The sequence below is a fragment of the Suncus etruscus genome, chromosome X (genome assembly GCF_024139225.1).
Source record: "Suncus etruscus isolate mSunEtr1 chromosome X, mSunEtr1.pri.cur, whole genome shotgun sequence".
NCBI classification, from domain to species: domain Eukaryota; kingdom Metazoa; phylum Chordata; class Mammalia; order Eulipotyphla; family Soricidae; genus Suncus; species Suncus etruscus.
This window is the reverse complement of record NC_064868.1, coordinates 18,388,014-18,411,182: the sequence shown is the minus strand read 5'-3', so window position 1 is coordinate 18,411,182 and position 23,169 is coordinate 18,388,014. Positions and strand designations below refer to the sequence as shown.

Sequence of the window (23,169 nt, the reverse complement as noted above, 5' to 3'; positions counted from 1 at the left end):
ACGCAGCCAACACAGGACGGACCCCTGATTCGAATCCCGGTATCTCATGTGGTTCCCGAGCCTGCCAGGAGTGACTTCTGGGTGCAGAGCCCGGAGTAACCCCCAAACACCACCGGATGTGACCCAAAAACCAAACAAAAACAGAAAAAAGTTGATACAGATTATATTTTAGTATTCTATTTTCTGCATTTCTGGTACACCTACACAGTAGTTTCATTTAATAGTGGCATAAACAAAAAAAGCAGTCTATACACATAATACAACTAGAAGATGAAATTGCTTCCAAGTATCCAGTAACTATTTTATGGTCCTATAGAGAAACTCATATAAGCATAATGATAAGAGAAAAAAGACAATCAAAGGCAAATTGAGAACCCAGGAAGTGTTTGGAAGCCTATTTTGTACAGCATCCAAGTCTGAGGTCATGAACAGTAAAAGAATGAGAATAGAGAGTGCCTGTAACTGCATCTAGCTGCATTGTCCTCACTATTCCATATTGACAATGTCTTGAAAAGAGCAAATAAATCTAGTTTGCCAGTTAGAAGACAAACTGTAAATAGTTCATAAGCAGCCATTAGTGCCAGGTACTATGTTTTTAGCTGGGTTTTATTCAACAGGTTAAGATTTCGTTCAGTTAAGTTGGTTTGCATTTTCACTTATTCAGTTATCCATCCATGTTTCCATCTACCAGTTATCCACTATCTTATATTTATTTAGTAGTTGTCCTGTTGCCTAGGATTTGAGACACTATACACAAAATAGAGCAGTAATGAGAGACATTATACCAGTGGACTTTCTCCATATACTAAAGTGAGCGTCCTTGTGGAAGGCATTCTTTTGTATGAATACAATTTGCTTTCCCATGAAAATCAAACATAGATAAATAACTTGCATTCTTTTTATCTAGTTGTTCCACTAAATCTTTGTTTCTAATTTCTATTCTTTATTATGCATTTGTACTTTTATATTCTGATTACTCGTTTATCTGGTATTAGTACTGTGAGTACTAGGGAGTAAGTACTGTTGAAAAACAGCAATGCAGAATCAAATCAATTTAGTGTATCAAGTAGAGCACTCCCTTGCACACAGCTTACCTGGGTTTGATCCCTGCTACCTATGTGGTTCTCAGAGTCAAGGAGTAATCTGAATGCAGAGCCAGGTCAAAGCACTGAGCATAGAGGATATGAGGCTTCCCCACAACAAAACAACAACAACAACAACAACAACAACAAAAAGACTACCCTAAAGTAACTATTAATGTGCAGTAAATGTAGGAATAACTAGCTAATTCTTACACAGAATTAAGCTGAACTATCTCTCCAGCCCCTATTTGTGCACTTTGAGCATCCTTTTTTGTGAGAGCTTTCTTGAGGTAAGAAAAGATATAAAAGTCTTTAAGACTAGAGAGATAGTATAGCAGCTAATGTGCTTGCCTTGTATGTAACCAACGTGGGTTAGATCCCAAGCATCCCATATGGTTCCCTGACCCCAAAAGACTGATTCCTAAATTCAGAGCTAGGAGTAAGCCCTGAATTCAGCTGGGTGTGGCCCCCAAAAGAAACAAAAAATGAACAAAAATATTTAAACAAAAACCAAACAAAATAGTTAAACTACCATATTATTTTTCGTAGTATCTCTGAACTGTAATATAATCTTAGAGAACTATCTTGTGTAAAACATTTTATTTTATCGAATGAGAGAAATATTCAGAGAAATGTTCACTTTATTGAATTCTGTCCTGTAGAACTTGAAAATAGCAGCACTCCCTTTCACATGTCAAGTGTCCTGGTTTGCAGTATAACCCCATTAATTTTTCTTCCACACCACACTCTTCAGTGCTCTATTCCTACTCTGATATGAGATGGTGAGCAAAGATTAGTTACAAGCTTACTTACACCACTATTCAATCTCTCTTAAAACTTTTCCTTCAGAAATGAAGCAGTATAGAGGGGTTGAGGTCCTTGCCTTGCATACAACTAACTGAAGATGGCCCTCTGAGTTACCTCCAGGTGTGTTCCCTGAACATAGCTTGGGATGCTCAGCTGGCTATCCCCTCTCCATCTACTCACAACTAAAAAAACACAAACTTTTCCTTTTGAGAATCAGTTAATTTGATTAATTAGTTGATTAATTGATTAATCAGTTAATTAATTTGATCCTACAGATGTTTGACTTATTAGTAAACATAGCTGTAATATTCATTCATAATGTTAGATTATTTTCTATACCTACTTGTTACAGGTGAGGATAAAATTGAGAGACAAATACAGAAAATTCACTGTTTACTTGGAACTATTTGCTTATATATTTTTTTTTAAGAAAAAAAATCCTTTAAAGCCTTTTACATTTGAAGGTAAAAGCCTTTTAACCTTTAAAGAAACCCTGTCTTTAAATATAAGTATACTATCAACTACAAGGTTGTTATTACTTTGCTGCATATTGGTATATGTTAATGGAAGTTTAAAGATTTTGAAAGTTAACCAAGATCATCTGTTCACTCATTTATTCAACATAATGCCACTGAATATTCTTTATTCCACACAATACAGTCCTGTACATAAGGAATAAGGCCTATGGAGTAGTGAAGTGTGGTGTACGTTGTATGACTGAACTCCAATCATGAACAAATTTGAAACCACGGTGTTTAAATAAAATAATTATTAGAAAATAAAAAAAGTCTGTTCTACATATACATATGTGAGCACATACATTTTTATTCCTATTTTTTAATCTTTTTTAAGTATGTGACCTGTTTCTGTTTTCCTCTCTGTCCACCCCCAAATGCACCGACAATGTAATGTAGCACCATTTCTCCCTGCAAAGGCACACTAAAAAAGGGGGAAATCTTACATATTTAAAAAGCTCTTATCTACTAGAGATAGGAACTCATAGTTCTTTACAATACAGGGATATCTCCTAACCTTGAAAATATGACATGTGGACTCAACTTAGACCTCAGGTGATTAGATACCATCCGTCCAGCCTTGAACCCTGGATCCCAGATATAGAAATGACACAGTTCTTCACAACAGCTACAGGAAACAAATCCCATCTGGGACAGCCTTAATACTGCTGGGTCACCAAAAAGTGCCAGCTCTAATATGATATCCTGACAACGAGGAAAATGGGAACAACTTGACCTAAGAGCAGGTTATCCTACCTTATCAGCTAACAATAATACAAAATCAGAAGACTTGTCACCCTTTGGTTGGTCCAAAAGCCAAGATCGCGATTTACAGATGACTGGCTGCTAGAAACATGACCAGACTGTATATATCTTGGGACCAATAAAAAAGCCCTACTCTAGGGTTTGAACTACGACCTGCACAATAACCATGATCCCCAGTTCCAAAGGTCTGGCAGAGACAATTGTAACGGAATGGGGCTTCTGGAAACACAAAGAAAGACACTATCCCAGGTACCATCCTAGGTTCAGTGCAAAGACCAAGACCACCAACCACAGAAGATGGATTAAAATAACACTGAGGGAACGAAACTTCTAGAACCACAAAGACTGACTTCATCATAAGTCCCACACCTGGACTTGTGCAGATACTGAGATCTCTAGATACAGAGGTCTAATTTTATCATGCAGGACGGAGCAGAAGTCTTCCAAACACCACAAAAGCACCACCAGGAGAGTAAATGATCCTGAACAGAGTCTATAGTTAATCCCATGACAATATACTCCAAGGGTGGAGAAACCCCATATCTCTTAGGCCAAGTGAATTCCTTTTCGAACGACCCCAATATTTACTGTGCCAGGGCAGGAGGGGAAAAAAAAAGCAAAAAGCACAAAACATTGTTTATTTTTATATATAATTTTTATCTTCATTTATTATTATTATTATTATTTACCTATCTATTTTGGTCAATTTCTTTGTTTTGGTGTGTTTATTGAAGTTGTTTTTCCCATTTGTACTTATTTTTTTTCTCTTCTTTTCTTTTCTTTCTTTGTGTGCTCTGCCATGTTTCTTATCTCAAGACCATGGCGGTTTTTTCTTTTCGTGGTGCTTATTATTATTGTTGGAGTCCTCACTGGATATTTGACACTTCTTTTTTTACTGGTGGAGTGTTTTACCTTCTTTTTCTCCTTCGTCTCTCAAACCGATGATGAGAGCCTCTAGAAGGATTCTGCCCATTTTCAGCGTATTAGACTTTTACCCCAGTTTATTACTTTTCTCTACTTCAAACAAAACCATGTAACTTGAACTAGCTAGTCCTGCCTTCCAGTTAGAGGGGGAAATAAGGGAGGCACCAAGACCAAACAGGGGCAAGACTAATAAGTAGTAGGCTAGGTACAGAGGGGACCACATATACTAGCAGCCCTGTGGCTGAGGGAAGAGGATATGGGAGGTAGGACAAAAATGGATGTGTAGGGAGGTCAAATTTGTGATGGGAATCCCCCTGGATTTTATGTAAATATGTACCTAAAATATTATTGTCAACAATATGTAAGCCACTATGATCAAAATAAAAATTATATTTAAAAAAATGTCCCTCTGTCCCTGAATTGATATGTTTTTCTGCAAAATTCATTCCCTGTTTTGCATGAAAAGAAGGCTGATTAGTCTTGAGAGACTATGTGTTTATAAATCCTGAAGATTTAGTCCATACACCTCATTGAAATACCTTTAATTTCCTTATCATTGGGTTTCTCAGTATGCAGAGAAAGAGCATACATTAAGGGAAAATACCTAGCTTAGCATGTGTCCAACTCACTTTAGTCCCTGGTACTGCTGGGTCCAACAAATAGTATCCAGATGGGACCCTGATCTTAGATTCCTAAGTGCATCTTGAGCACTGCCAGATGTTCCCCAAACATCAAACAGACCTAGCAGCAGGTGCGCATGCCTGGCATTTCTCGAGAGATGCATGGATTAGATCTCAGCACCGAGGGCCTCATGCAGGAGTCCTGTCAGGAGCTGTGTCTCATGGAAGCACTAAGGTTGTCCAAGTGCCTGGGTGATGTCAAACCCCTGTTTGCTGCAGGCACTTCCATACTCAAAAGTTCAGTGACACCTACAGAACAAGGCAGATTTGCTCAGGCTTAAAGGCCTGGGGTGCGGCTGCCTGGGTGTAGGATGGTCATAACTAGGGATGACCTGGCACTCAGGAACATAGACAGATGTGCCTCATGGGACATGGGAACTTTTTTGGGTCTGTGTGATGGCCCTCACTAAAGAGTCAATATACGGGGCCGGGCGGTGGCTCTGGTGGCAAGGTGCCTGCCTTGCCTGCGCTAGCCTAGGACAGACCACGGTTCGATCCCCCGGCATCCCATTTGGTCCCCCAAGAAGCCAGGAGCAACTTCTGAGCGCATAGCCAGGAGTAACCCCTGAGCGTCACAGTGTGTGGCCCAAAAACCAAAAAAAAAAAAAAAAAAAAAAAAGAGTCAATATACAAAGAGCTCAGCTGCCTTCTCCAGAATGATACCTGATATATGTGACCCCCCTTATATATTGCTTCGGCACCCCTGTTTCATCACTTTCACTTCTGACCCCTTTAGAATATCCTTGAAAATTCTAGAAAATCCAATATGAGTAGGCCATCCAGAAAATGCAGGAATGTAACTCATGACGTCCTACTTGCACATGACTTTGGGGAAAGTGGAGGGAAAGGACAGAAAAAACAAGTTTGGGGGCTGAACTTAGTAACATAGTGAGGAGGGTGCTTGCCATGCATACAAGCCTCCCAAATTGGTTTCAGACTTAAGTACCACAAGGATTAATTCCTGAGCCTGGCATTCAGTTATGAGCATCACACATGGTTATCCAATAAAGCTCTGAAAGGGAAAAAAAGAATTTTCTAAAAAGCAGTAGAAACTTGCAATCTTATTGCCTGGTGGTTTTTATAGACTTGGCCACAATGTGTTAAGCATTGTTTCTTTTGGTCAGGATATTTATTCTCACATGTAAATAAGGTCAGTCATAATTCAGAAAACTCTTAATGGAATCCAGGTTGGTTTACTGATAAAATATAAAAATATAAACATGTCCTCACACAGTTGGATTTTAGTTTCTTTCAGGGGAAGATTGTGTGATAGGCTAATGTGTCTTGCAGGTAGAATTTCTGCAAGAAGGAGAAGAAAACCGGATGGATGTGAGGGCTGGTGTCCTTGTCTGAAAATGAGGGCTTGTATACAAAATTCACAGGCCAGATCTATACCCAGCAGCACCGGGGGCAGGGGGGGGCTGAGGCAGAAATAAGCCCTGGGCAGGAAAAGCCCAGCAAAAACTAGAAATCAAGTCAAGAAAGCAACCAGTGGGGGCCAGAGAGATAGCATGGAGGTAGAGCGTTTGCCTTTCATGCAGAAGGACAGTGCTTCCAATCCCGGCATCCCATATTGTCCCCCGAGCCTGCCAGGGGAGATTCTGAGTGTAGAGCCAGGAGTAACTCCTGAGCACTGCTGGATGTGGCCCCCCAAATAACAAAACAAAACAAAAAAACAAAAAACACAAACAAACAAAAAGAAAGAAACCAGTGTCCAAAGCTCCACCTTGAACTGGGCACTGAGTCTCTGAACTAGGTTGACTGAGCAGCTCTGACTGTCCTCACCTGCATTAGAGCATAAGATGTAGGACGTTGCTTGGACCCATGGCCGGTCGCTCATTTCATCTGGCACATTCAGGTCCTTGGCCCTTTTTATCCAGAGCACCTCCCAGTAGCCAGGCATCACAAACTGCAGAAGGAATGATAGAAAGGGCTGTAGAAGGGGCTGGTGAGGTGGCGCTAGAGGTAAGGTGTCTGCCTTGCAAGCGCTAGCCAAGGATCAGGACCATGGTTCAATCCCCCAGCGTCCCATATGGTCCCCCCAAGCCAGGGGCAATTTCTGAGCGCTTAGCCAGGAGTAACCCCTGAGCATCAAACGGGTGTGGCCAAAAAAAAAAAAAAAAAAAGAAAGGGCTGTAGAAGCCTCTAGGGGTACCAGCTTGGAACCAACACCTCAATCCCAGCATCCTGTATGGTCTCACGAGTGCACCAGGAATAATTCCTGAGTGCAGAGCCAGGAGTCAGCCCTGAGCCTCACAAAACAGTATACCGTAACCCCACAACAAAAGACAAGACTTCTAATCTGAAAAAGTCTGAACTGTGTCTGGGTAAAATGGCAAAGAGCAAACGGGTCTGGGTGATGATAATGGGTAGTTTGTTCTGCCTGCACAGTACCAGGCTGTGGAGAGGAGATTTGATTTCCTGCTGCCACAAACAGATGCTGAAACCAAGCCTTCTGCTCTAGCTCCAGGGCTAGAGACATTGCTTGGTTTGGGAGACACACCCAGCATCATACAGGACATATTCCTAAGTCTGCTCTCAGAATTTACTCCTGGCAAGCTCAAGAGTCCTTATTGGATGCAGGTGATGGAACCGGGGTAGGCCTCTTGCAAAGCAAATGCCCCCCCCCGTTGTGCTATATTTTGGCCCATGCAAGGCATTTTCTTTCTTTCTTTTTTTATTTAAACAACTTTATTACATACATGATTGTGTTTGGGTTTCAGTCACGTAAAGAACACCACCCATCACCAGTGCAACATTCCCATCACTGATGTCCCAAATCTCCCTCCTACCCACCTGACCCCTGCCTGTACTCTAGACAGGCTTTCCATTTCCCTCATACATTCTCATTATTAGGACAGTTCAAAATGTAGTCATTTCTCTAACTAAACTCATCCCTGTTTGTGGTGAGCTTCCTGAGGTGAGCTTTAACTTCCAGCTCTTTTCTCTTTTGTCTCTGAAAGTTATTATTGCAAGAATGTCTTTCATTTTTCTTAAAACCCATAGATGAGTGAGACCATTCTGTGTGTTTCTCTCTCTCTGACTTATTTCACTCAGCATAATAGATTCCATGTACATCCATATATAGGAAAGTTTCATGACTTCATCTCTGCTGACAGCTGCATAATATTCCATTGTGTATATGTACCACAGTTTCTTTAGCCATTCATCTGTTGAAGGGTATCTTGGCTGTTTCCAGAGTCTTGCTATGGTAAATAGTGCTGCAATGAATATAGGTGTAAGGAAGGGATTTTTGTACTGTATTTTTGTGTTCCTAGGGTATATTCCTAGGAGTGGTATAGCTGGGTCATATGGGAACTCAATTTCCAGTTTTTGGAGGAATCTCCATATTGCTTTCCATAAAGGTTGAACTAGATGGCATTCCCAACAGCAGTGGATAAGAGTTACTTTCTCTCCACGTCCCCTCCAACACTGCTTGTTCTCATTCTCTGTGGTCTGAGGTGGTATCTCATCGTTGTTGTTGTTGTTTTTTCTTTTTTTTTTTGTTTTTGGGCCACACCCGTTTGACGCTCAGGGGTTACTCCTGGCTACGCGCTCAGAAATCACCCCTGGCTTGGGGGACCATATGGGACACCGGGGGATCTAACCGCAGTCCATCCGCTTGCAAGGCAGACACCTATCCTGTAGCGCCACCTTCCCGGCCCTCATCGTTGTTTTGATTTGCATCTCCCTGATGATTAGTGATGTGGAGCATTTTTTCATGTGTCTTTTGGCCATTTGTATTTCTTCTTTGTCAAAGTGTCTGTCCATTTCTTCTCCCCATTTTTGATGGGATTAGATGTTTTTCTCTTTTAAATTTCTGTCAGTGCCTTGTATATTTTGGAGATGAACCTCTTATCTGATGGTATTGGGTGAATAGTTTTTCCCACTCAGTGGGGGCCTCTTGTATCCTGCGCACTATTTCTTTTGAGGGGCATAAGCTTCTCAGTTTAATATATTTTCATCTGTTAATCTCTGCTTTCACTTGCTTGGATAGTGCAGTTTCCTCTTTGAAGATGCCTTTAGTCGCAATGTCCTGGAGTGTTTTACCTACGTGTTCTTCTATGTATCTTACGGTTTCGGGTCTGATATCGAGGTCTTTCATCCATTTGGATTTAACCTTTGTACATGATGTTAGCTGGGGGTCTAAGTTCAATTTTTTGCAAGTGGCTAGCCAGTTATGCCAACATCACTTGTTGAAGAAGCTTTCTTTGCTCCATTAAGGATTTTTTGCTTCTTTATCAAAAATTAAGTGATTGTATGTCTGGGGAACATTCTCTGAGTATTCAAGCCTATTCCACTGATCTAAGGGCCTGTCTTTATTCCAATACCATGCTGTTATTATAACTATTGCTTTGTAGTACAGTTTAAAATTAGGAAAGTAATTCCTCCCATATTCTTTTTCCCAATGATTGCTTTAGTTATTCTAGGGAGTTTATTGCCCATATGAATTTCAAAAGTGCCTGATCCAGTTCTTTGAAGAATGTCATGGGTATCTTTAGAGGAATAGCATTAAATCCGTACAATGCTTTGGGGATTATTGCCATTTTCATGATGTTAATCCTGCCAATCCATGAGCAGGGTATGTGCTTCCATTTTGCGTGTCCTCTCTTATTTCTTGGAGCAGAGTTTTATAGTTTTCTTTGTATAGGTCCTTCACATTTTTAGTCAAGTTGATTCAAAGATATTTGAGTTTGTGTGGCACTATTGTGAATGGGGTTGTTTTCTTAATGTCCATTTCTTCCTTATTACTATTGGTGTATAGAAAGGCCATTGATTTTTGTGTGTTGATTTTGTAGCCTGCCAACTTGCTATATGAGTCTATTGTTTCTAGAAGCTTTTTCATAGAGACTTTAGGGTTTTCTAGGTAGAGTATCATGTCATCTGCAAACAGTGAGAGATTGACTTCTTCCTTTCCTATCTGGATTCCCTTGATATCTTTTTCTTGCCTAATCGCTATAGCGAGTACTTCCAGTGCTATGTTGAATAGGAGTGGTGAGAGAGGACAGCCTTGTCTTTTGCCAGAATTTAGAGGGAAGGCTTTTAGTTTTTCTCCATTGAGGATAATATTTGCCACTGGCTTGTGGTAGATGGCCTTAACTATATTGAGAAAAGTTCCTTCGATTCCCATCTTGCTGAGAGTTTTGATCAAAGTGGGTGTTGGAACTTATCAAATGCTTTCTCTGCATCTATTGATATGATCATGTGATTTCTATTTTTTTTGTTCTTGCTTTTGTGTATTATGTTGACAGATTTACGGATGTTAAACCATCCTTGCATTCCTGGGATGAAACCTACTTGATTGTAGTGGATGATCTTCTTAATGAGGCATTGAATCCTATTTGTCAGGATTTTGTTGAGGATCTTTGCATCTGTATTTATCAGCGATATTAGTCTGTAATTTTCCTTTTTGGTAGCATCTCTGTCTGGGCTAGGTATCACGGTGATGTTGACTTCATAAAAGCTATTTCGAAGAGTTCCCTTTTTTTTTAAATTTCATGAAAGAGTCTTGCCAGGATTGGTAGAAGTTCCTCTTGAAATGTTTGAAAGAATTCATTAGTAAATCCATCTGGGCCTGGACTTTTGTTTTTGGGCAGACATTAGTTACTGTATTATTTACCTCAATAATGATGGGTGTGTATAGATATCCTCTTCATTCAATCATGGAAGATTATGAGTCCAAAAATTTATCCATTTCTTCTAGGTTTTCATTTTTAGTGGCATAGAGTTTTTCAAAGTAGTTTCTGATTACACTTTGGATCTCTACCATATCAGTAGTTATCTCTCCTTTTTCATTCCTAATATGAGTTATCAATTATCTCTCTTTCTTTGTTAGTTTTGACAGTGGTCTATCTTGTTTATTTTTTCAAAGAACCAACTTTTGCTTTCGTTGATCTTTTGGATTGTTTTTCGTGTTTTCAGTTCATTGATTTCTGCTCTCATCTTTGTTATTTCCTTCTGTCTCCCTATTTTTGGGACCTTTTGTTGAGTACTTTCTTATTCTATGAGCTGTGTCATTAAGCTATTCAGGTATGCCCCTTCTTCTTTCCTGATGTGAGCTTGCAAAGCTATAAATTTTCCTCTCAGTACTGCTTTTGCTGTGTCCCATAGGTTCAGATAGTGTGTGTTTCAATTGTCATTTGTTTCTAGGAAGGTTTTGATTTCCTCTTTGATTTCATCTCGGACCCACTGGTTATTCAGTATTAGGCTGTTTAACTTCCAGGTATTAAAGTTTTTCTTCTGTGTCCCTTTGTAGTTCACATATAATTTCAGGGCCTTGTGATCAGCGAAGGTAGGCAAGGCATTTTCTAAATACTGAGTACTCCCTTCCTTCATGCATTTAATCTTCTTTGTGGATTTTTAAGTTTGAGTTTTAGGAGCTCCCCAGGAATAGGCACACATGTGGGGTGCATGCTTAGCATGGAGGAGTACAGGATTGGCTTCCCCAAACCAAGAACTCTTGGTCCTCTGAACCTTCCCAAAGCATGACCTGGTCCTTCTGACCCTCATTTCTATTGTCTCTGGGTATTATTACTATGCTGTCTTTTGTTTTTCTTAAATCTCACAGCAGATTGAGACTATTCTGGGTTTATCTCTCGTCCTCTGACTTATTTCATTGAACATAATAGTCTCTATATCCATCCATGTTTAGGCAAATTACTTAAGTCCATATTTTCTAACTGCTGTTTATTATTCTGCTGTGTAGATTACCATAGTTTCATAGCCAGTAATCTGTTTTCTGGCATCTGGGATGTTTCCAGATTTTGGCTTTGTTATAAGCACTACTATGAATATAAGAGTGCAGAGGGCATTGTTTTACTGTTTTTTTCTTTTGGTCCTAGGGTATATCCATGGAGTGGTATTGCTGAATCATATGGGATCTCAAGGTCCAGTTTCTTAAGGAATATTCAGTAGATTCTTATAGCAAAGTGTCAGTGTTTTAAAATAGTGCAAATAAATCAATGTCTTTCTTATATACAAGTAATGATAGAGAAGAAATAGACATTTAAAAAACTCCACAGAAATTCAAATATATTGAGATCAACTAAGCTAAGAAGTGAAGGGCTTATACAAAGAAAAGTATAAAATGTTTCTTCAAGATATAAAAGAGGACACAAGCAAATGGAGGCATATATCTTGTGCATGGGTTGGGAGGATTAACATCATTAAATGGCAATATCCCAAAAGTATTATACAGATTTAATGCAAACTCTCTATAGATACCCATGAAATTCTTCAAATAAGTGGATCAAACATTCCTGAAATTAATTTGGAACAATAAACAGCCACAAATAGTTAAAGGAATCATCCTATTTTACCCAACTTTAAACTGCACTACAGAGCAAGAGTCATTAAAACTTCATTGTATTGGAATAAAGACAGACTCCAAGATCAAGGGAGTAGGCATAAATATTCAGAGAAGAAGCTACACACACAAAAATTCCTTTGATAAAGAGGCGAGAAACACAGGGTGGAGGAGTGAAAACCTCTTCAACAATTTGTGTTGGGACAACTGGTCAGCCACATGCAAAAAAGTGAATTCAGACTTCTCATTACAACTGTGAACCAGAGGACCTCAAGGGAAACCTTTGCTCTGCCTGTCTGTCTTTCATGAATACCTGAAGCTCTCCTCAGAGGCCTAGGGAGTGCACCCCCAAACAACTGCATTCTGAAGCTGCCCAGCGACTGAGTTAGTAAAGTCTGGCTGGGGGCTGCCAGGCAAAAGCTGAGCCCTTTGGCCTGTGGAGGCTCTGTCCTGCTGTGCCTTTGAGGACTCTGAGGACCTAAAGGGAAATCTTTGCTCTGCCTGTCTGTCTTTCATGAATACCCGAAGCTCTCCTCAGAGGCCTAAGGACCGCACCCCCAAAAAAACTGTTACCTAGAGGCCTCAGACGAGCACGGTCACTCTGCTTTGCTTCACGGCTGTGCCCACTTTCTAACCAATGAACCCCACCACAACATGCAGAAAAACACACTACAAGTGTGAGAATGGGGAAACCTCTCAGGCAAACACCATGCACAGAGATGATAATGATAGCTCGGATGACCTAAAAAATTCCAACTATCTGATTAACCTCAAGGATAAGGAATTTAGAATAGAAATATGGAACATGTTTGTAGAACTCAAAGAAAGCATAGTTCTATATAAACAGAGCACAAAGACAGAAATCAGAAAACTCCAAACTGAAACAACAGATCTGGAAAACACAGTAGCTGAACTGGAAACCTCAGTGGATGGCCTCACCAGCAGAGTATCAGCAGCTGAGGACAGAATCGGCATGCTGGAAGATGAGATGCAGAAAAACTCAATACAGCAGAAGAAATTGGAAAAGAACCTTAAGTCAAACGATCAGGCAATGGAAAATGTACTCATGGAATGCAAACAGATGAAAATAGAAATCTTTGATAAACTCAACAGAAACAACATAAGAATCATTGGAGTCCCAAAGACCCAGGTAAAAGATACCCAGGAAGAATCAACTGTCAAAGACATCATCAAAGAGATACTCCCATAGTTAAAGACTACATGCAATCAATCCTGCATGCCCGAAGAATACCAGCTAAAAGAGACCCGAAGAAAAACACCCCAAGACACATCCTTGTTACAATGACAAGTCCCACAGATAGAGATAGAATACTGAAAGCAGCAAGATCAAAAAGGGAAATTACATTCAAAGGAGTATCTTTAAGACTTACAGCAGACATGTCATAAGAAACTATCAAGACCAGAAGACAGTGGTGAAATATTGTGACAAGATTCAATGAAATGAATGCCTTACTGAGAATACTGCACCCAGCTCAGCTCACATTCAGGTTTGAAGGAAGGATACATAGCTTCATGGATAAATAACAGCTCAGAAACTTCACAGATGAAAAACCAGCCTTAAAGGAAAAACTGACAGGTCTATTTTAAGACAAGGGAGACCAACAAGCACAGCAAACTTATCTACAAAGATGAAATAAAATCCTATGACAATCATCTCCCTCAATGTCAATGAACTAAATTTACCAATTAAAAGACACAGTGTGGTAAAATGGGTCAAAAAGATAAATCCAACCTTCTGCTGCCTACAAAAAACACACCTGAATAGTCAGAACAAACATAGACTCAAAATCAAAGACTGGAAGAAAATCATCCAAGCAAACAACACCCTCAAAAAAGCTGGGGTGGCCATATAAATATTTGATGACACCAACTTTATACTCAGAGAATTGGTAAGGGACAAAGTTGGACACTTTGTACTAATCAAGGGATATGTGTAACAGGAAGAAATCAGACAATTAAACATATATGCGCCCAATGAGAGACCAGCAAATTATCTAATACAAATACTGACAAATCTAAAAGAAGATATCAATAATAACACAGTAATTGTTGGAAACCTCAACACGGCCCTGTCAACACTTGATAGGTCAACCAGACTGAAATCCAACAAAAACATACTAGCCCTGAAAAGAGTAATGGTAGAAAGACGACTAGTAGATATATATGTATAGGACACTCCATCCCAAAAAACCTGAATACACATTCTTCTCCAATGTACATGGGTCATTCTCCAGGATAGACTACATGCTGACACATAAAACGTACCTTCATGAAATCAAGAGGATAGAAATCTTGCTGGCTACCTTTGCTGACCACAAGGCTCTGAAATTAAATGTGAACTACAAAGGCACACAGAAGAAAAACTTTAGCAATTTGAAATTAAACAGCCTGCTACTGAACAATCAGTGGGTCTGAGATGAAATCAAAGAGGAAATCAAAACATTCCTGGAGACAAATATTAATGAAGACACAAATTGCCAGAATCTATGGGACACAGCAAAAGTGATCCTGAGAAGAAAATTTATAACTTTATAAGCACACATCAGGAAGGAAGAATGGGCATACCTGAATAATTTAATGACGCGGCACATAAAATTAGAAAATTACCAACAAAATAGGGAGACAGAAGGAAATAACAAAGCTGAAAGCAAAATCAATGAAGTGGAAAACCAAAAAAACAATCCAAAAGATCAACAAGAGCAGAAGTTGGTTCTTTCAAAAAATAAACAAGATTGATAGACCACTGGTAAAACTCACAAAGAAAGAGAGAACCCTGATAACCTGGATTAGAAATGAAAAGGGGGAGATCACGACAGATATCACAGAGATCCAAAGGGTAATCAGAGACTACTTTAAGAAACTTTATGTTACTAAACATGAGAACCTAGAAGAAATTGAAAAATTCTTGGACACTTATAAACTTCCACAGATAAGTAGGGAGGATGTAGCATATTTAAACACCCCCATTACTATTCAGGAAATTGAAACAGTAATCGGACATCTGCCCCAAAAGAAAAGCCAGGCCCAGATGGATTTACTAATGACTTCTTTCAAACCTTTCAAGAGGAGCTACTACCAAACCTAGCCAGACTCTTCCACAAAATTGTAAAAACGGGAACACTCCCAAACAGCTTTTATGAAGCCACCATCACCTTGATACCAACACCAGTCAGAGATGCTGCCAAAAAAGAAAATTACAGACCAATATCCCTGATGAATGCAGATGCAAAAATCTTCAACAAAATCCTAGCAAATAGGATCCAATGCATCATCAAGAAGATCATACACCACGACCAAGTAGGTTTCATCCCAGGAATGCAAGGATGGTTTAACATCTGTAAATCTATCAACATTATACACAACATCAACAACAAGAAAAATAAAAATCACGTGATCATATCAATATACGCAGAGAAGGCATTTGATAAGGTCCAACACTCATTCTTGATCAAATCTCTCAGCAAGATGGGAATGAAAGGAACCTTTCTCAATCTAGTTAAAGCCATGTACCACAAGCCAATGGCAAATATTATCCTCAATGAAGAAAAACTAAAAGACTTTTCTCTAAATTCTGGAACAAAACAAGGCTGTTTTCTCTCACCACTACTCTTCAATATAGTACTGGAATTATTTGCTATAGCAATCAGGCAAGAAATAGATATTAAGGGAATCCGGATAGGAAAGGAAGAAGTCAAGCTCTCACTCTTTGCAGATGAGATGATGCTCTATTTAGAAAACCCTAAAGACTCTACCAAAAAGCTTCTAGAAACAATAGGCTCATATAGCAAGGTGGCAGGCTACAAAATTAGCACACAGAATTCAATGTCCTTTTTATACACCAATGATGATAGGGAAGAGTTTGACGTCAAGAGGGAAATCCCATTAACATTAGTGCCACACAAACTCAAATATCTTGGAGTCAACTTGACCAAAGTCGTGAAGGACCTATACAAAGAAAACTATAAAGCCCTGCTCCAAGAAATAAGTGAGGACACATGGAAATGGAAACACATACCCTGCTCATGGATTGGCAGGATTAACATCATTAAAATGGCAATACTCCCCAAGGCACTATACAGATTTAATGCAATCCCTCTAAAGATACACATGAAATTCTTCAATGAAGTGGATCAAACACTTATGAAGTCCATCTGGAACAATAAACACCCTTAAATAGCTAAAGCACTCCTAGGGTAAAGGAAAATGGGAGGCATTACTTTCCCCAACTTTAAAATGTACTACAAAGCAATAGTTATCAAAACAGCATGGTATTGGAATAAAGACAGACCCTCAGATCAGTGGAATAGGCTTGAGTTCTCAGACAATGTTTCCTAGACATACAATCACCTAATTTTTGACAAAGGAGCAAGAAATCCTAAGTGGAGCAGGGAAAACATCTTCAACAAGTGGTGCTGGCAGAACTGGTTAGCCGCTTGCAAAAAAGTGAACATAGACCCCTAGTTAACATCCTGTATGAATGTAAAATCCAAATGGATTAAGGACCTTGATATCAGACCTGATACCATAAGGTATATAGAACAACACGTAGGTAAAACCCTCCATGACATTGAGAGTAAAGGCATCTTCAAGGAGGAAACTGCACTTTCCAAACAAGTGGAATCAGAGATAAACAGATGGGAATACATTAAGCTGAGAAGCTTCTGCACCTCAAAAGAGGTAGTGTCCAGGATTCAAGTGCCACTCACCGTGTGGGAGGAACTATTCACCCAATACCCATCAGATAAGGGGCTAATATCTAAAATATTCAGTGCACTGACAAAACTTTACAAGACAAAGCATCTAATCCCATCAAAAAATGGGGAGAAGAAATGAATAGACACATTGTCAAAGAAGAAATACAAATGGCCAAAAGGCACATGAAAAAAAATGCTACTCATCACTATTCATCAGGGAGATGCCAATCACAATAACTATGAGATACCATATCACACCACAGAGATTGGCAGACATCACAAATAAGGAGAACAATCAGTGCTGGCTGGGATATGGAGAGAAAGAAACTCTTATCCACTACTGGTGAGAATGCTGTCTAGTCCAACCCTTATGGAAGACGATATAGAGATTCCTCCAAGAACTGGAAATTGAGCTCCCATTCGACCTAGCTATTCCACTCCTAGGGATGTACCATAGGAACACATGAATACAATACAAAGACCCCTTCCTCACACCTCTTCTTATTGCAGCATTATTCACAATAGCCAGGCAATGGAAAAATCAAGATGCCCTTCAACAGACGAGTGGCTAAAAAACTGTGGTACATATACACAATGGAATATTATGCAGTTGTCAGGAGAGATGAAGTCATGAAATTTTCCTATACATGTATGTACATGGAATCTATCATGCTGAGTGAAATAAGTCAGAGGGAGAGAGAGACACAGAATGGTCTCATTCATCTATGGGTTTTAAGAAAAATGTAAGTCATTTTTGCAACAATTCTCAGAGACAATGAGAGGAGGGCTGGAACTTCCAGCTCACTTCATGAAGCTCACCACAAAGAGTGGTGAGTACAGTTATAGAAATAAGTACACTGAGAACTACCATAATCATGTGAATGAATGAGAAAATTGGAAAGCCTGTCTAGAGTACAGGTGGGGGTGGAGTGGGATGGAGGAGATTTGGCACATTGGTGGTGGGAATGTTGCACTGTTGAAGGGGGTGTGCCCTTTACATGGCTGAAACCTAATCACAATAATATTTGTAATCAAGATGTTTAAATAAAGTAAAAAAAGAAGTTGTGGTGGGATTTGGAAAAAATACATGTCCTATATCAGCAATTTTATACTCTACAACCAGGGGAACATCTTCAGACATGCTGAGTGTTACTGTAGAAGAGAGTGGAGTGGCTTTCGTAAAGAAGTTCAGATACTTTAGTGCAGAAGTCATGTGGACTGGTTCATTCATGTTGATGGTAACAGTTTCCTCATCTTTCTCAACATTACTTGTCTGTGACAACTTAATATTTTCATTTCCAAGCTCTCCAATTGTGGAAAATTTCACTCTGTCTTTTGCACAAGAAATTACCACAGCATCTCCAATATGACTGAGATCTAGGCATATGCGTGGAAACTCGCCAGAAAGCATTTTTACTATACAGCAGTACTCTTATACTGGAATTCCAAGTTGCTCAACATCTAAATCCATTCATTTCATTTCATAGTCTGAAACTTTTTCTTGATTTGGAACTTCAAACATGAGAGCCAAGGTGTCTGCATTATCTTCAGCTCCTGTGGAGATTTAAATTTTAATCATTAATGGGTACTGGATATTTGAGATGTTTACTCTGCATCTATGATGTGATTGTAAGAATTTTTATTTATTTTATCAATATTGTGTATTGTATTGTGATGTTGGTTGACTTGCATATGTTCAATCATGCTTGCATGCCTGGGATGAATCCTCTTTGGTCATCCTGTATGATCTATTGGATCCATTTCTTTACTATTTTGTTGAAGATCTTTGCATCTTTGTATTTATCAAGGATATCTATCTGAAATTCTCTTTTTTGTGATGTCTTAGTTTTCTTTTAGTATTTGCATGATGGTTGCTTCATAAAACTATTTGAGTTTCTTCAATTTCCTGGAAGATTCTGAAAAGGATTGGCAGTAGGTCCTCTTTGAAAAAATTCACTAGTGAATCCATCTGGGCCTTGGCTTTTTTTGTGGAAAAAGTTATTACCATTTAAATTTCTTTAGTAATGATAGATCTGTTAAGGTATCCCAGATCATCTTGCTACATTCAGTTTTGAGAGCTCTTTGCATCCATGAATTTAGCCATAACTGCTATTCTCTCATTTTGGGAAATATAAAATCTCAAGGTAACCTCTGATAAACCTTTTAATTTCTATAATATCTGTTATGATTTAGGCCCATTCATTTCTGATTCAGTTTCTTAGGGTTCTCTCTCACTGTTTCTTTTGGTTTTGTTTTGGGGCCACACCCAGTGACTCTCAGAGTTTACTTCTGGCTTTGCCAGAATCTCCCCTTGGCTTGGGGCAACCTTATGGGACCCAGGGACCGAAGAGAGGTCTGTCCTGGGTCAGCGGCATGGAAGGCAAACATCCTACCATTGTGCTATCACTCTGGCCTCTGTCAATCTTTCTATTTTGAAAGCCTTGCTAGTGGTATATCAATGTTGATTACTGTTTTCAAAGACCCAGATCCTCCTTTCATTGATCAATTAGATTGATTTCAAGTTAATAAATTTTGGTCCAAGTTTCATACCTCTCTTCCTCATGCCAACTTTTGGCTCACTTGGTGGTCATTTGTCAATTTACTAAGCTGTTCAATCAAGTTGTATTTATGTAGAAACTGCTATAAAGTTTTGTCTTAATGCCACTTTTCTGTTCATCCCACATATTCTTAATTTCAAAAATTCTGTTAGTTCATCTTCTAAATGCATGTTTCCAGTAATCAATTGATTTCTTCTTGGACTTACTGGTTTTTCTGTTGTTATTATTTAATGACTAGAACTTAGAGTGATGTTTTCATTTCTGTTTCTAATTCACTTCTATTTTAGTGAATGTTTGTTTGAGAAACTCGTTGATTATAATTTTAACCTTCCTGTTTTTTATGAAGCTATGTTTCATGGCTCAGAATTTGATCAAAAATGGAGACTCCCATGAGCATTGGAGAACAATGTGTATTCAGCTATTTGATGATGGAAAGATCCATATATATGTATGTATATACACTAAACACCTATTTTACTTTTCTTTCTTATATAACAGTATTTCCTTGTTGAATTTTAACCTAATTTATTTATGTATTTATTACTAGTAGAGCTGCATTCAAGTCTTGAACTACTGGTGTGTTGTGATTGATGTCTTTCTTCATATCTATTATGTTTTGTTTGTTTGAGTTTTTTGGCTTTTGGGTCCTACCCAAATGTGTGCTCAGGGGATACTCCTGGTTGTACGCTTAGAAATAGCTCCTGGCAGGCTTGGGGGATTGTATGGGATGCTGGGATTTGAACCACTGTCCTTCTGCATGCAAGGCAAACATCCTAACTCCATGCTATCTCTCAGGCCCTGATTATCAGTTTTAAATATTTTCTGCTCTTTATTGATTGCATTTAGGGGTGTGATTTCTTCCTAATGCTAATATCCTTGATTATATGAACGATCCTCTCTGTCTCAAAACTTTTTAATCCTGAATCTGTGTTATTTGATATTAGTATGGCCATCCCACCTTTTTAAAGGAGTTGTTTGCTTAAAGTCTTGTCTTCCAACCTTTGGATTTAAGTCTGTGATTGCTCTGAATAGTCAATTATGTTTCTTGCAGGAATAAGACTTTTAGGTTCAGTTTTCTAACCCATTTTGTCACACTGTTTTTTTTTATTAATGCACTAAGGCCATTCACATTGAGAGAGATATTGTCATGGGATTTTGTGCCATTTTTGTACAGTTGTTTGCACTTTTCTTGTTAAAGTACCCCCATCAATACTTCTTTTGGTTTTGAATCTATAAAGTTCCTGAACTCTTGTTTCTCTGTGAAGCTGTGCATTTTTCCTTAAAAACTGAATAAAAGTCAGGTTAGATGGAATTTCCTGACAGGCATTCATTTTGTTGATTTATTTCTTCTATATCCCACCACTGCCTTCATGCCTGTAAATATGCTTTAAATCTTCAGGACACACATTTTTATGCAGATTTGTTTGATCTTGCTGTTTTTAATATTCTATTATCTATGGTTTTTATTATTTTGATTGTGACATATCCTGGGTGTTTTTAATTCGGATCTCTTTTATCTGGTCCCCGTTGGATATCCAGGATGTGGTTCTGAAAACTTGTCTGCAATGTTGCCTTTAACTGCTGCTTCTTCATATAGGATGCATTTCTGGCCCCTAGGAAACATATTATTTGGAGGCTTTTGGTCTTGAATTCACCCCAAATTTCTCTCGTCAAATGTTCACTTATTCTTATTAGTATTCTGATGTTGTCTGGAGGTGTTATGCACCTCATCTTCAGCTGATTGATTCTGTTCTCAGCTGTTGTCACTGTGCTGTGAGGCCTTCCAGTATGCTTTTTACTTTGCCTACCAGATTTTTTAATTCTGTCATTTCTGTTTGAAATTTTCACATTTCTAATTTTCTATCCTCTGGAGTCTTATTGACTGTCTATCCCATGGTGTCTTTGACTTCTTTGAACATCTTCAAAATTTCGTCTCTTAAGTTCTAATCAGAGTAAGTTCATAGTTTGTTGATACTGGTTGATACTGATTAACACTTCTAAATCTTTGCCCATTAAGCATACCTTTGCAGTCTGATAGTGCTTATTTTATGTTCGTGTGGGAATCTTGAAGGAATGTTTGGTCATGGATTGAAGCAGATTGGCAATGCTCTTCTAAGGGTAAACTGATCTGGGAGTGAAAATGACACTTCTGAGTCACAAAGAGGACCCTGCTAACACTTTGTCAGTCTCTTTCACCTCAACTATATTTTATAAACATGTTGCTACCTGTGTCTTCCAGAAGGTACTCACGCTTGAACATGGTTGAACAACACAGATTGGAAATGTGACATCAGTGTGTTAAAGAGCCAAGTTCATGGATGAATTGGAAAAATTATATGATGAGAGGGATGGCGGTTTCTTGGGAGGTACCAGGGTACTACAAATATCCAGGAAAGTTTGCATTTGAAATAGGGATATTTTTGCTCTGATTCCTGCTATTTTGGGAGAGAGGGAGTGGAATGGTGTGTGGGTAGTGCTCAAGGATTTCTTCTGTCTCTGTGATTCCTATGCAATCACTCCTGGTGTCTTGGCATTTTATGGGATGCTGAAGATCAAGAACAGGTTAGCTTTTTAGAGTGCTAGTTCCTCCCTTGCTCTAAGTATGTCTCTCTCACCCCAGATCCCCACTATTTTCATTTATTTACTTTTGGAATTCTGGGCCACACCTGGTCATGTTTAGCACTTGCGACTATTGTTCAAGGATCATTCCTGGTGGTGTTAGGGAAACAATACAATTCTGAGGACTAAATTGTGTCAATTGCATAGAAAGCACACACCTTAACACCTGTATTCTGGCTCTCTATGTCTTGCTGCCTCTGTCTCTGTGTACCTGTCTGTCTACTTGGATCTCACCTTCTCTCTCTGGCCTTGAGTGCACAGCACACAGTTCTTTGTCATTCTTTCTCTGATTCATATCTGTGGGAATTAAGAGTAGAATTGTTATTCTTCTAGATAGTTTAGAGTTCCTCCCTCTCAAAGTAGATTTCAAGTTGCTGTTAAGATAAGTAAAATATATGTTCATTTTAACTGTGAGAGATCCTGGGTTCCATCTTTAAAATCACATGTCCTTCTAGCCCTGTAATATTTTATCTCACTGCTCCAGGCAGAAGAAATATGACATTTTGCCCAGCCCAAGCCCAAAACTTTTGAGAGTGTATGTGAAAGTGATGTCTGGGATTCACCAAATTGGAAAGACCCAAGAATGGAGGGAAGGAATGAAAGACAGAAAAAAGGAGGGAAGAAAGGAAGGGAGGAAAGGAGAAAATAAAGGGAGCAAAGAGTTTAGGGAGTAATGAACAGAGAGCGATGAAGGAAGGATTAAAAGATGGGAGGGAGGAAGGGAGGAAGTTAGAATTGAGGGCAGAGACGAAAGGAAGAAATAGCAACAAAGAAGTTGAAGAGGAAAGCTGAAAGTTAGGGAGGGAGAAAAAAAGAAGGAAGTTGAGAAGAGCGGAAAGGTAAGAAGGAAAGAAGGGCTAATGGAATGAAGATAAAAAGGAAGGGATGAAAGAATGGAAAAGGGAACCAGGAAGAAAGTAAAGAAGAAAGGCAAAGAGGGAGAGAAGGTGGTAGGAAGGAAGAGATGATGAATAGGAGGTATAAAGTGAGCGACAGGCAGGTAGAAACACAGTTGTGAAAATCATGAGAAAGACATCAGAGAGGGGAAACTCACTTGAGAACGTAATTGATGATTTGTTGTGTGACATTGGAGTGTATGTTTTAATTCTATCCATACCAATCTAACTTATAATTTTACTTTTATTTTGAGCACAAGCATAATCTAAGGCTAAGCACCCCTGTACTTCATTACATTTCC

The 23,169-nt window shown here is 38.9% G+C and overlaps 1 pseudogene; it reads right to left on the bottom strand.

Moving 5' to 3' along the window:
• Positions 1-5,747: 5,747 nt before the first annotated feature.
• LOC125998758 (proliferating cell nuclear antigen-like) lies at positions 5,748-21,365 on the bottom strand (annotated as a pseudogene).
• Between the last annotated feature and the right edge of the window lie 1,804 nt (positions 21,366-23,169).